Source organism: Hibiscus syriacus, unplaced genomic scaffold (assembly GCF_006381635.1).
Source record: "Hibiscus syriacus cultivar Baekdansim isolate YM2019G1 unplaced genomic scaffold, ASM638163v2 tig00111996_pilon, whole genome shotgun sequence".
NCBI classification, from domain to species: domain Eukaryota; kingdom Viridiplantae; phylum Streptophyta; class Magnoliopsida; order Malvales; family Malvaceae; genus Hibiscus; species Hibiscus syriacus.
In genome coordinates this window covers 3,858,648-3,872,239 of record NW_024063233.1, presented here as the reverse complement: position 1 = coordinate 3,872,239, position 13,592 = coordinate 3,858,648, and positions in this window count along the sequence as shown.

Below are 13,592 nucleotides of genomic sequence, written 5' to 3'. Positions count from 1 at the left end.
AAATACGATTACCCACAATTAAAGAAAAAAGGTCAATCAAAGAAAAAGCACAAGGCACACGTGGCTATATGGAGAGATAATGAACCATCAGATGAAGAGGAACAAGAAGTAGCAAACTTGTGCTTGATGGCCATCGAGGAGAATTCTCAGGAAAATGAGCATTGCTACAAGGAATAGAATGCAAGTTTAAATTCGTGGTTCATTGATAGTGGATGCTCAAGACACATGACTGGAGACAAGAGCCAATTTATATAGCTTAACGCCAAAAATGTAGGAGTAGTAACCTTTGGTGACAAATCAAAAGGTTACATTGAAGCTATAAGTAATACCTCTTCCATACTAATAGAAAAAGTTTTATATGTGAATGGGTTAAAGCATAATTTATTGAGTATTAGTCAATTATGAGATAAATGATACAATGTCTTGTTTGAAACAAATAGTTGTAAAGTCATTGACATTGCATCTAATCAGATTATGCTTATTGGTCATAGAATAGGAAACATTTATATGGTGCATTTAGATTCAATAAATATGACTAACTTGTGCCTAGTTTCTAAGGAAGAACATGTTAGTTGGTTATGGCACAAGAGACTGGGACATACAAAAATGAGTGTTTTACAGAGACTAATTCAAAGAAATTTAGTAAGAGGATTGCCAAAACTAAATTTGATAATGATAAAATATGTGATGCATGTGCTAAAGGAAAACACAAAATAGACTCCTTTAAATCCATTAATAATGTATCAACTAGTAGAGTTTTACAATTGATCCATATAGATCTTTTTGGGCCAATTAGGACTACTATCTTGGGTGGAAAACAATATGCATTTGTCTTGGTAGATGACTATTCTAGATATACTTGGGTTCTATTCTTAAGTACTAAAGATGAAGCATTAGAAAATTTCATCACATTTTCAAAAGTAATCTAAAACGAAAAAGGTTACTCCATTTCTAGTGTTAGGATTGATCATGGTACTGAATTTAAAATATTGGATTTATTGAGTTTTGTAATTCTAATGGTATTAGCCATAATTTTTCAGCACCTAGAACCCCTCAACAAAATGGAGTTGTTGAGAGGAAAAATCAAACTTTAGAAGAAATGGCTAGAACCATGCTTTGTAAAAACAATTTGCCAAAATATTTTTCAGCGGAAGCCACAAATACCTCTTGTTATGTTATAAATCGAGTAATGATTAGGCCTATTTTGAAAAAACTCCATATGAAATTTTCAAAAATAAAAAGTCTAACATTAGTTATTTTTATTCATTTGGATGTAAATGTTTTCTTTTAAACAACGGTAAAGACAATCTTGGCAAATTTGATACTAAAAGTGATGAAGGAATTTTTCTAGGTTATTCCTTAAATTCTAAAGCTTATTGGGTATTTAATAAAATAACTTTAGTGGTAGAAGAGTATATACATGTTTTCGATGATAATCCCCTTCTGAGGGAGAATTCTTGTGTTGATAATGATGTAGGTATTGTAAATGCACATGACGTTAGACATGACGTTGGAGAAGCATCATCAAAAGAAGAAGTGAAAGATAAGGAAACTCATGATGTTCTCGAGAATCCAACCATTGAAGAAAGGGAAGTCACATAGCCAAGAGAGTACAAATATATCAAGGATGGTGAGATTATAGGTGATCCATCAAAAGGGGTAACTACTAGATATTCTCTAAGAAATATATGTAATTATGTTGCATTTATCTCATGCATAGAGCCTAAGAATATCCAAGAAGCATTAAATAATGAAAACTGGATTATGGATATGCAAGAAGAGTTAAATCAATTTGAGAGAAGTAAAGTATGAACATTAGTTGAAATGCCTAGTAATAAATCTACTGTAGGTACTAGATGGGTATTTAGGAATAAGCTTGATGAAAGTGGTAATATAGTGAAGAACAAGCTAGACTTATTGCTCAAGGGTATACTCAAGAAAAGGGTATAGATTTTGACGAGACGTACGCTCTCGTAGCTAGGATGGAAGCAATTATAATGTTATTAGCATTTGCATGTTTCAATGAATTTAAATTATATCAAATGGATATTAAAAGTGCATTTTTAAATGGTTTTATAAAAGATGAAGTGTATGTGGAACAACCTCCTGGTTTTGAATATTCAAAATCATGTTTTTAAATTGACAAAAGCTTTATATGGTTTAAAACAAGCTCCTAGAGCTTGGTATGAAAGATTGTCAAACTTTTTAATAGAAAAAGGTTTTTCAAAAGGGAAGGTTGACACTACATTGTTTTTAAAGCAAAAAGGTAAAGATTTATTAGTAGTTCAAATTTATGTTCATGATATAATATTTGGTTCTACTAATGATGCGCTTTGCCAAGAATTTTCTAAGCTAATGCAAGGTGAATTCGAGATGAGCATGATGGGGGAGCTTTCATATTTCTTGGGGCTCCAAATCAAGCAAAGAAAAGATGGCATCTTCATCAATCAAACAAAACATATCAAGGATATGCTCAAGAAGTTTGGATTGGATAATGGGAAACCTCAAGCCACTCCAATGAGCTCATCTACAAAGCTTGACAAAGATGAAAGAAGTAACTATGTAGATGTTAAATTATATAGGTCAATGATTGGTTCTTTACTTTATCTAACCGCAAGTAGACTGAACATTATGTTTAGTGTTTTCTTATGTGCTAGATTTCTATCATGCCCTAAGGAATCATATTTACTAGTCATTAAGAGAATATTTATATACCTTAAGGACACTTCTAGTTTAGGACTTTGGCATCCTAGAGACTCTAGCTTTAGCTTGCATGCCTTCTCTTATGCAGATTATGGAGGATGCAAAATAGATAGGAAAAGCATCTCCGGTACTTGTCAAATACTAGGAAATTTGTTGATTTCATGGTTTTCAAAGAAACAAATAGTGTTGCATTATCTACCACTGAAGCGGAATACATTTCAGCAGGTAGTTGTTGCACACAAGTTTTATGGATGAAACAACAACTTATAGATTATGGAATTGAAGTTGGTACCATACCTATCAAGTGTGACAATACTAGTGCAATTTGTCTCACTAAAAATCACATACAACACTCTAGAACTAAGCATATTGAAATAAGACATCATTTCATTAGAGATCATGTCAATAAAGGAGATGTAGTTCTACAATCTATAAATATTTTGCATCAAATAGAGGATATTTTTACAAAACCTTTAGATAAAGAAAGATTTTGGACACTTAAGAGAGAATTAGGTTTAACAAACCTACCTTGACTTAGTGTTTAAAATAATTTTTGCACTTTTAATTAGAAAATGAAAAATGCTTATAAAAATAACATTTTTGAATGCATTCTATGCTAATAGTTAGGGGGAGTTTATGATCTTTAGTGAAAATTAATAATATGTTCAAATAAAATTTAAGGATAGATTTGATTGATTGTACATTGTTAATTTTTTATCTATAAGTTGCCAATACCCACTAGAGCTAATTAATTTAGCATTTTAAGTGTTTAAATACAGATTTTGACATTTTGTGCACAGTGTATCGATACATATGTCTGGATACATCCTCGCTATGTATCGATCACTAATAAAGTGTACCGATGCATTCCTTTAATGTGTATCAATACACTCAAGAGTGTACTGATACACCCGTCGGGGTTTAGGCTTAAAATCCCTAAAATTTTCATTTTGTCAAAACACAAACACTATTGCCCGCCATTTTGCTCTCTCTCTCCTATCTCCATATTTGCCAAAAATCAACGTTTCAAGTCAGAATCTATTTTGTTTTTCAACTCCAAATCCTGCTATAATCATCAAAATCGTGTAAACTACATCACATCTCACTTAATCCAAAATTTTCATGGTAATTTTTTCTAAAACTCTATTTTATTGATTTTGAACATAGGACTAGTTTTAATTAGTTCTAGGTTGAATTAGATGTCGGACATTTGTTAGATTGTAGTCTAGAACGATAATCTACAACTAATTTCATCAAAATCGAACTATTTTAAAAAAAAACAAAAATTTTGAAATAAAAAATTATTTTATTTTAAATTGTTGCTTTTGATTTAATTATGTTGTTTTCATGAAAACTATACATATTATGATTTTTCAAACATTGGTTTTCAAATTATTACTCATTAGGATATTATTTAGAGAACCTTGAATATTGAGGACTCGTATTGAGTTTTGGGATTGATTTTATTGCATACATGTGTTTTTAAAATTGTAGGTATCCTTAATCTCATTCCGATTAAAAATCACGTCTCATTCAAAATGCCCTAGGTCTTCATCTAGTCGGTTAAACCAACCACAAAATCGACCTCCTATTCCACCTCCAAATCCAAACCCAAACGAACCGAAAATGACTATCCTAAACTCATGCTTTAATGAACCCGGTCGTAGAGAAGATCTCTACCATAGGTTTGTTAACTTATTCGAGTCATATAGAATCCGGGAAGAGCGTATCCCCTCAATCCAAGCTATGGTCGATATGAAATTCAAATATCTTCCTACCCTCAGAATTTGGAAATTTGATAAAATCTTTCAGCTCAGACTTATCGTTTATCACTAACTAGTTCGCATTTTTTATTCCAATGCAATTTGTGTCCAAAACGAGTCTCACACCGCCACCGTAAGAATTCAGTCTTACCTCTTAGGCCAAATCATTTATATTGACTCCGACACAATCGCTAATATTTTGGGTCTAGATAACGAAGGTTTAGATAACGAAAAAGAGATTGTGGCTAACCGATATAGAGCCAAGGCTAGTGCGAGTACTTTAGTTGATCAACACGATTGTTTTCTTCACTTAATGATATCTTGGTGGTTTTGACCATCCATGGGTAGATAATCCACCCTTAGATCCTTAGATTTATGGTGGATACATTGTATCCAACATAATAAGAAAATAAATTTGCCACAAATCATTTTTGCTAAGCTAGTAGAAACCGTAAACAACGTTCCCTCTAAATATGTTGAAACATTAGTTTACAATTGTCTCCTTAGTAATTTATTTATCAAATCCAATCTTAGATTCCAGCTTGATGTATCCATCCCTCTTAAGAACCCAATAAATCTCACAACCTTGAAAAATTCAGGATGGTCCGGGGAAAAAAGATCAATGGGTTCGATCAACCTAGAAAACACCGGGTGCTAGCTCTTCACGAGCTACACTAGCACCAATAGCTGATGATGATCCATAACTTGAAGAAATTATATGAGATATTGATGATCACGTACCCGAGGATGAGCCGGTCCAGCAAGAAAGTCAAATGCCTGCATACTTTTAATCATTCATGGAGACACTTGACATGAGGTTTGCATCCATCGAGTCACATTTAACTGCTAACAACGAAGCAATGAATCATCAATTCGATGATATGGACGAAAGGGTCGACTTGCTTACACGAGATGTGGCTAATATATGGGCATATGGGCACATCTATTACCTCCCGATCCACCAATGGATGATTAGACCTTTTTCTTGCTTATTTTTCTTAGGTTGATTTTTAACTTATTGTTAAAACATTTTGGATGTTTTTTATGTTTGGATATATTTGAATGGTTTGAATGGTTAATTTGAACTTAATGTTTATATTCTTTTCATTAATTTTTGCACCACTTGTATTTTAGATAAATATGACCAATTACCATTACACATTTATGAATATCGATTTGGGACTAATGGCTAATCTTTCTCTTGATTGTGATCTTAGCAGCTTAAGACTATAAATTTTTAAATCAATTGTTATTTTCTTAAAAATCTTGTTTAAACATTTTATAGAGTCTTTTTTTATTTAAAAAAAAGGGGGATAATATAGTAAGGGGGAGTAAGAGGCGTAATTTTCAAAATTGATTTCAAAAATGTTTTTGAAAAGAAAATCTTAAAATTACTTATATTTTTTGTTATGTCAAAAAAGGGGAGATTGTTGAAAACATTTTGTTGTTTCGATATATCAAATAAAGTATTATTGAATTTTAAGATTTTATATTCAATTTTAAATTATATATTCAATTAAATTATTCAAATATCAAAAATATTACTCCAAATTTTCAAATGTTAATTTTAATCCTTACTTAAGTGTAAAATTGTGTTTTTATCTTAAAATATTTTTGAAACAAGTTTTTTTACAAAGTATTTCGAACCATAATCGGGCCAAAAAATAATATTACAAAGGGATGTACCAATACACTCATTGATGTACCGATATTCCCCCTACTTCGAATGTAATTTGAGAATCGATACACTCCTGTGTACCGATACACCCCTTACTTCGAATGTAATTTGGGAACTGATACACCTGGTGTGTACCGATACACCCAGTTATATAACGGTCGAAATATTTTAATTTTACATGCAGTACACCGATACACCTTGATAGTGTACCGATACACCTACACTCCCAATAGATTTTTTAAATGATAATTACACCACAACGGCTCTATTGACTTCATCAATAATCCCCAACGTTCAGAATCAATACAAGGTGTATTTAAACAAGCTCATGAGCAATTGATCAACAACAAGAAACAAGAATTGAGAGAGAATCAAAGAGAAAGCTTTAAACTTATTGTTTGAGCATTTCAAGCCTATTTTCCATTCAATATTTATTTTGCTTTCAAGAAAACCATTTGTTCTCAATTGTATTCATTCTTGAGCGTTGTTTCTTTGTTTTAGAATTGTGTAAACATTCTACCTTGTAAGGGTTTTCTATAAGTTTGCGAATTTGTAATTTTATCTTTGGGAGAGAGTGTTCTCAAGAATTTGGGATATAATTCTTGAGGGATTTGTAAGGTTACTCTTTGTCCTCAAAAAAAAGACAAATTAGTGAATTTTTGGAAAATCCTTAGTGTGGATAACTAAGGTAGTGGACGTAGACTTTGGTTGAGAAAGTCGAACCATTCTAAATTGCTGTGCAAATATTTTCTATTTTCTACAAAAGCTTCCACCAAAATTTTAATTGCCAATTCACCCCCTCTTGGCTATTTTTTCGATCGATTAACTCAACAAAAAGAAAGAAAGAAATTTCAAACAAGACAATCTCTCTGGAGAGTTCTAGCCTGGAAATTGAAAAAGGTCGCGTAGACCTTGAAGCTCAAAATCAGAAAGTGGGGCAAAGAATTGGAATGTTAGGGAGCAAAAAAAAAGCAGATTTTTGCAAAGAAATGCTATGGTACACCGTGGCGTGGGAGGAATGAAGACGAGTGGATCAAGAAGAGAACCAAGACTGCATGAGAACTTTTTCACTACTATTAATCGAGAAAGACATGCAATACATATACATGAATTTGCATCTTTGCATCAAACATGCATCATCTTATACAATGAAAACTTTAATTTTTCCCTCTCACAAGGGTACCATTAAGATTTCTCTTGAAATCCTGTCTTTTTCAAAAACCTTTTCTCTTCTCATGAGGACCTTCAAGATAGTTGCATTCAGCTACATTTTTATAGATTTTCAAGAAAAGAAGAGAAACTCAAGCCTTAAATGAAGGGAGTCATATTTGAGTGGCAAAACCTCAAGAATTGAGGAACCCAATCCAAGAAGAATCATTACTTTGACGTGGGGGCACGTTACCCAAACAACATGATGTTTTTAAAAGAATTTTTAAAGAAAGCAGATCTTATTTTTAGAACCTTCTTGATAGGATGTTTTCAAATGAACTTTTAAAAGAAGCTAAGCCTGATTTTTAAGGCTTTCTTGATATTTTCAAATGAGTTTTTAGAAACTAAACCTGGTTTTCAGGGGTCTTTTGAGGATGATTTCCAATGAATTTTTAAAAGAAGCTAAGCCTAATTTTTTGGGGTTTCTTGATGTTTTCAAATGAGTTTTAGAAACTAAGCCTAATTTTTAGGGGTTTCTTGATGATAACTTAAAATGAAAGTTTTAAAAAAAACTAAGCTTAGTTTTCAAGGCTTTCATGATGAGTAAGTCCTTCGGGCCATCAGTAAGTCTTTCGAGCATGATGCTTAAATCCTTCAGGTCATCTATAAGTCTTTCGAACAAGATGATAAGTCCTTCGGGCCATCCATAAGACCTTCGGGTAGGATGTTTTCAACATTTCCTTTGCTCGATTCACGTCATTTTGAATCAGTGATGCCTCACTTGAGGGATCAACATCTCGCTTGAGATAGTTTCACTCGAAATAGAAGATTTATCTCACATGAGATTGTTTTTCTTAAAACCAACTACGCCTCGCTTGAGGGATTAACATTTTCAAATGGAGAGTTCATAATGAGAATAACTCATCCGATAGAGGGAGAAGAAGTTCATAATGAGAAGATCTTGTTCGACCCATCGCTCGATTCATGACATTTCGAATCAGCAACGCCTCACTTGAGGGATTAATATCTTGCTTGAGATAGTTTCACTCGAAACATAAAATTTATCACGCTTAAGATAGTTTCACTCGAAACAGAAGATTTTATCTCGCTTGAGATAGTTTCGCTCAAAACAGAAGATTTTATCTCGCTTGAGATAGTTTCACTTGAAACAGAAAATTTTATCTTGCTTGAGATAGTTTCACTCGAAACATAAGACTTTATCTCACTTTAGATATTTTCACTCGAAACAGAATATTTTATCTCGCTTGAGATAATTTCACTCGAAACAAAAGATTTATCTCACTTGAGATTCCTTTTCTTAAAACGAACAATGCCTCACTTGAGGGATCAACATTTTTTGTGCTCAATTCACAACACTTCGAATCAGCATCACCCCACCAGAGGGGCTGACATTTTCTGTGCTCGATTCACAACACTTCGAATCAACCATGCCTCACATGAGGGACCAACATTCATTCATGAGGAACATTCAACGATTCACAATATTTCGAATCAGTGACGCCCTGGGCTCGATTCACAATATTTCGAATCAGTGACGCCTCACTCGAGGGTAATCACCAATTTTTGAATCCCAAATATATTAATAAAAAAAGAAAGAAAGAGAAGTCAAACAAGGTCATACCCTGTTGGTCATCATTTCCCTGCCTGCCATACCAACTGCTGTAGCAAAGCCACCCATACACTCCATGCAACCCCCTGCCATGACAGCACAAGCAAGCAACAAGCAACCATTTTCAATTTTCTTTGTAATATAGGTATAAAACCCATACAACAATCTAAAAAAAACTCTCTCGGCTAGATTTAAGAAAAAGCTCTGTACTTATTTCTTTTCAACAACATTTCAAGGTTACTCTTTGTCCCTTTTTATTTTTTTACATCTTTTCAAACAGTATTGTTTTTGATTTTTTTATCTTCGAACTAAGTAGATAAGTAAAACAACATTTTTTTTAGTTTCGCAAAATCATCACCATAACCAAAACTATTTTCACAAAAAAAAAAGAGTATTACCATTCGGTCGGAGCTTCACCGGTGTTCGGCGAGTCGGTTCGTAGATCCGAATGGTGAGGAAGAGCATATCGAGGAGGGAAGCAGCATACTGAAATTTGGGCCCGATTCAACGACAGACGATGGAGATCCGAGCGGTGGAAGTCGAGGTGTTCTTGACTTATTTCGCGGAGTTGGGGGGCCGTTTTTCACAAAACAGAGCCCGATCCATGACCACCGCGTCGAGACGAGTACTCTGGTAAATATTCGTGGCTAACAGCCACCGAAGACGGTGACTGCGACGACCGACGAGCGGTCTAAATTCTAGAGAGAGGGGAGACCCTCTCTCTAAAAAATTAAAAAAAGAAAAATGAAATGTTTAAAAAAAGGAAATGAGATTGTATTTATAAAACAATTTCGGGGAAAATCGCGTTTTAGGTCCCCTAACAATTCTCATGATTTTACAAAATGGTCACTGAAAGAGACTGTTTTTATAAGTTTCCATTTTATGTTCGTTCTTTGAAAATTTTGGTATAATTTCATTTTAGTCCCCCGTTTTAGTGTGTTTTTACACTTTATTCATGGTAGTGACCTTTTACTTTTTTAAAAATTTTCGTGGACTTATTTTGTAATTTTGTCTTTTTATTTTAACAGATTATTTTTAGGCTTAAACAAATGGAATAATTTCCTTTAGGTCCCTTTAATTTCTAGCATGTTTTGTATTTTTGTCCCTAATTCATTTATTTTTATTTTATTTTGATTTAGACTTCGAATTTTGATTTGTTTTAATTTAGTCTTATTTTATGTTTAATTTATTTCCATTTAGTTTATTAATTTCATATTTATGTAGTTAGGTCCTTATTTTTATGTTCATTTTATTTTTATTTTATGTTTTTTATTTATTTTATTTTTTTAATTAAGTTTATTAAATGTCTCAATGTTTCATAGTTTTAATTCTTAGATTTAAGTTTAAATTAGATTAACATTCGAATCAAACTTAGAAATTAAGATTTCACATTAGTTTAATTAGGGAGCAATTCGAGTCAAGTTTTCGCATATAATGTCCGATTACTCGAACCGATTGCTCGTTTTTTAAAATTTATCAATAATTAATATTTTCTAAAAAACTTTATGTTTAATAATCTAGATAGAATTAGGTTTTAAATTAGTCATCAACTTTAGAAATTATCGATTTAGGTTCTAAGCTTTTAGATCTTTTAGAAATCGGTATTTTTAGTTCTTTGACCTTTTTAGTCCCCGAACTTCGATTAATCTTTTAATTTTGACGTAATTAAATAAGTTAAATAGATCCTCCATTTTAGATTAGATTTCAAACTAGTCTTTTAATTTAGGGAATAATTCGAGTCGGCCCTCGCATAAATGCTCGAAGGACCATCTCGGTTATTCGATTCAATAATTGGATTAAAATCAAATAGGATTAATATTAGAGCCTACATTTTTAGGTCTGACCCTCTAGGTTGCTTTAATTTCATAATTTGACACCTTAAGCTAGAAAAAGCCTTTAATTTGAACCTCTAGGTTCCCTCTATGTTCAAACTTAAGGCAATGTTCACTCATTAGGAAATTAATGCTACACCTCCCGCAAGTAACCTCAGGGGGTGACGGTCTGACCCTCTAGGTTGCTTTAATTTCATAATTGACACCTTAAGCTAGAAAAAGCCTTTAATTTGAACCTCTAGGTTCCCTCTATGTTCAAACTTAAGGCAATGTTCACTCATTAGGAAATTAATGCTACACCTCCCGCAAGTAACCTCAGGGGGTGACTACTGGTGATTCCCGAAATAGGTCGACATCCTAATGAGTTGATCTCCCGCATTTACGCTTGGGAAAAAATGCTATTGGTCTCAATAAACGGATATCCTTTTCAACTTTGCATCCGTAATGATTTTCAAATTAAATAAAGATCGAACTCAAAATTTTCAATTTTAAACAAAGGTTAATCAAGTAGATACCAATATTTGGGCGCTTGTGGGGGTGTTAATCCTTCCCCACACGTAACTGACTCCCAAACATAATTTATGGATTTCCGCAGACCTTAAACTTGGTGTCCCAATCGCCCCTTAAATGATGTCCCCTTAAACATATTTGGGCGCTTGTGGGGGTGTTAATCCTTTTCAACTTTGCATCCGTATATGTTTTATTAAAATCACCCTATTTTTATGGTGTCCCAATCGCACCTTAAATGATTGGTGGCGACTCCTCACATTTCGAAAATTCTTTTCAAAGAAAAAACCCCCGAGTCGGTATCGGTCTTTTCCCCGCCCGTGCGAAAAACGGTATCTACACTTATGATAAGATTTAATGAAATTTCTGAGAGCGGCTATGTTTAAATTTGGCTTTTCATCTGACTTGGTGAATATTATTATACGAACTAACGAAAAATTATTGGTTGATTTAAGGTCGGGGAGGGGATTATAGCAAGATAATCCCTTGTTTATTCTTATTTTGTTCATCGGTTTTGTAGGCTAATCAGATTATTGGTATTCTGGTAAGTCAGTAGAGTCATCGTGCGAATCGTCTATTATATTTTGATGATTGATTGGTTTTCTTTAAAAATTCAGAGACCAAAACATAACGATTTAAGGAGCTATTTGACGTATATGAAAATTCTTTGAGACAAAAGTCCAATTTCGCAAAGTCTATGTTATTTTTACTGCCAACACAACTGAATCTATTGGGGAAAAAAACTTTGGGGGACCTTGAGTTTTGTGATTTTAAACTATTCAACGTGACTCTTCTTCATTCTAATATGTTGGAAGAAAAACTAGGCGAGAAGCCATCCTTTGCATAGAAAAGCCTTTTTCACGACGCTTATCCCGACCTTTTTATAGGGTTGCCATTAACAGTCGAATCCGCATGCATGTTGACCCTTGGGGTGGGTCCATGTAAATTATATTTCACATTAAGTACAGACCTGAATTGTTTGTAAGAACCAATATATAACTGAACATCAAATTAAACAATTATTTAATAATATCAAATCATTAAGAATAAAATAAATATTAAATTTATAAAAGTATATTTGTTAGAGATTATTTAAAAGGTTGAGATCTTAAAATATTATTTTTTGATTGTGATCTTTTAAGAATATATAACTTTCTTTAGTATAAATTTTTGACGGGATTATAGAAAATATGAGATGATCTATTTATTGTTGCTATAACCTCTTTATATAGTTATTATTTGTATTTATAATCCTACCGCTCATTAAATTATAAATACAACGTTAATAGTATCTACACTTTTATTCTCATGATAGTTTTAATACCTTATGACTTATGATTATGATTGATCACTTGATTTTATGTCATATTTTATGATAACAATATATATTAAAATATGTACTCACAATTATGAAATTTTATCCAACATAATCATGATTATGTTACTCCAATTCTTTGTGTGGATTTCATGTCCACATACGTACCAAACAGGGATGCCAAGAAAATCACAAAGGTCTTTGATGCCGTTGATATAGAAAGCATTCTTCGATGTCCTATGCTCTGATGCAGGTGATATTAATGATTTAAATAACGATTCGTTATCGTAATAATATTCACTATACAATAATAATGGTGTCATCTGAAATCATGATTACATGACTCGAGGCGTTCACTGCAAGATTGAAGTTGGCGGTTGAGGAGATGTAGCTGATGTCAACGTAGTTTTCATGTTCATTGTTGGCAAACAAGAGGCAAATGTTGTAGCACACAAGCTGGCCCAATGGTCTTTAATTCGTTTTTGTATTGTGAATTCGAGTTTCTAGGTTGCATATCCAACATTATATTGCAAGACACGAACAAAACAATTTTGGTGATAAAATAATTATTATTATTCTTTAAAGTTTTAGGTTCATGCATCACATATACTGGGTACAAACTTTCAATGTAAAATTATTAAAAGTCTTTGAACAAATATTATCTTATATTATTTGCCACTGATTAATCAAGAAAAAATTGTATTGCATGAGAGTATGAGATCATTTTCAACTAATTTAATATAAAATCCTCTGTTACTGAAAAAACAATGTCAATGAAAATAGAGAAGAATGAATTATTTAACACAATAATAGGACTGAATAGTTTTTTTTCCAGAGGATGGAATAGGTTAAGGATTTTTCTGCTTCAACTTTAATAGTAATAAAAATAATTAATATTTTATTTAATTTGAAGTTGAATTTGAATTTGAATAATTAATTTAAAATGACTAAAAACACATATTCAATATTAACGCTTTTAACATTATACTTTCATATATAATTATATACTATACTT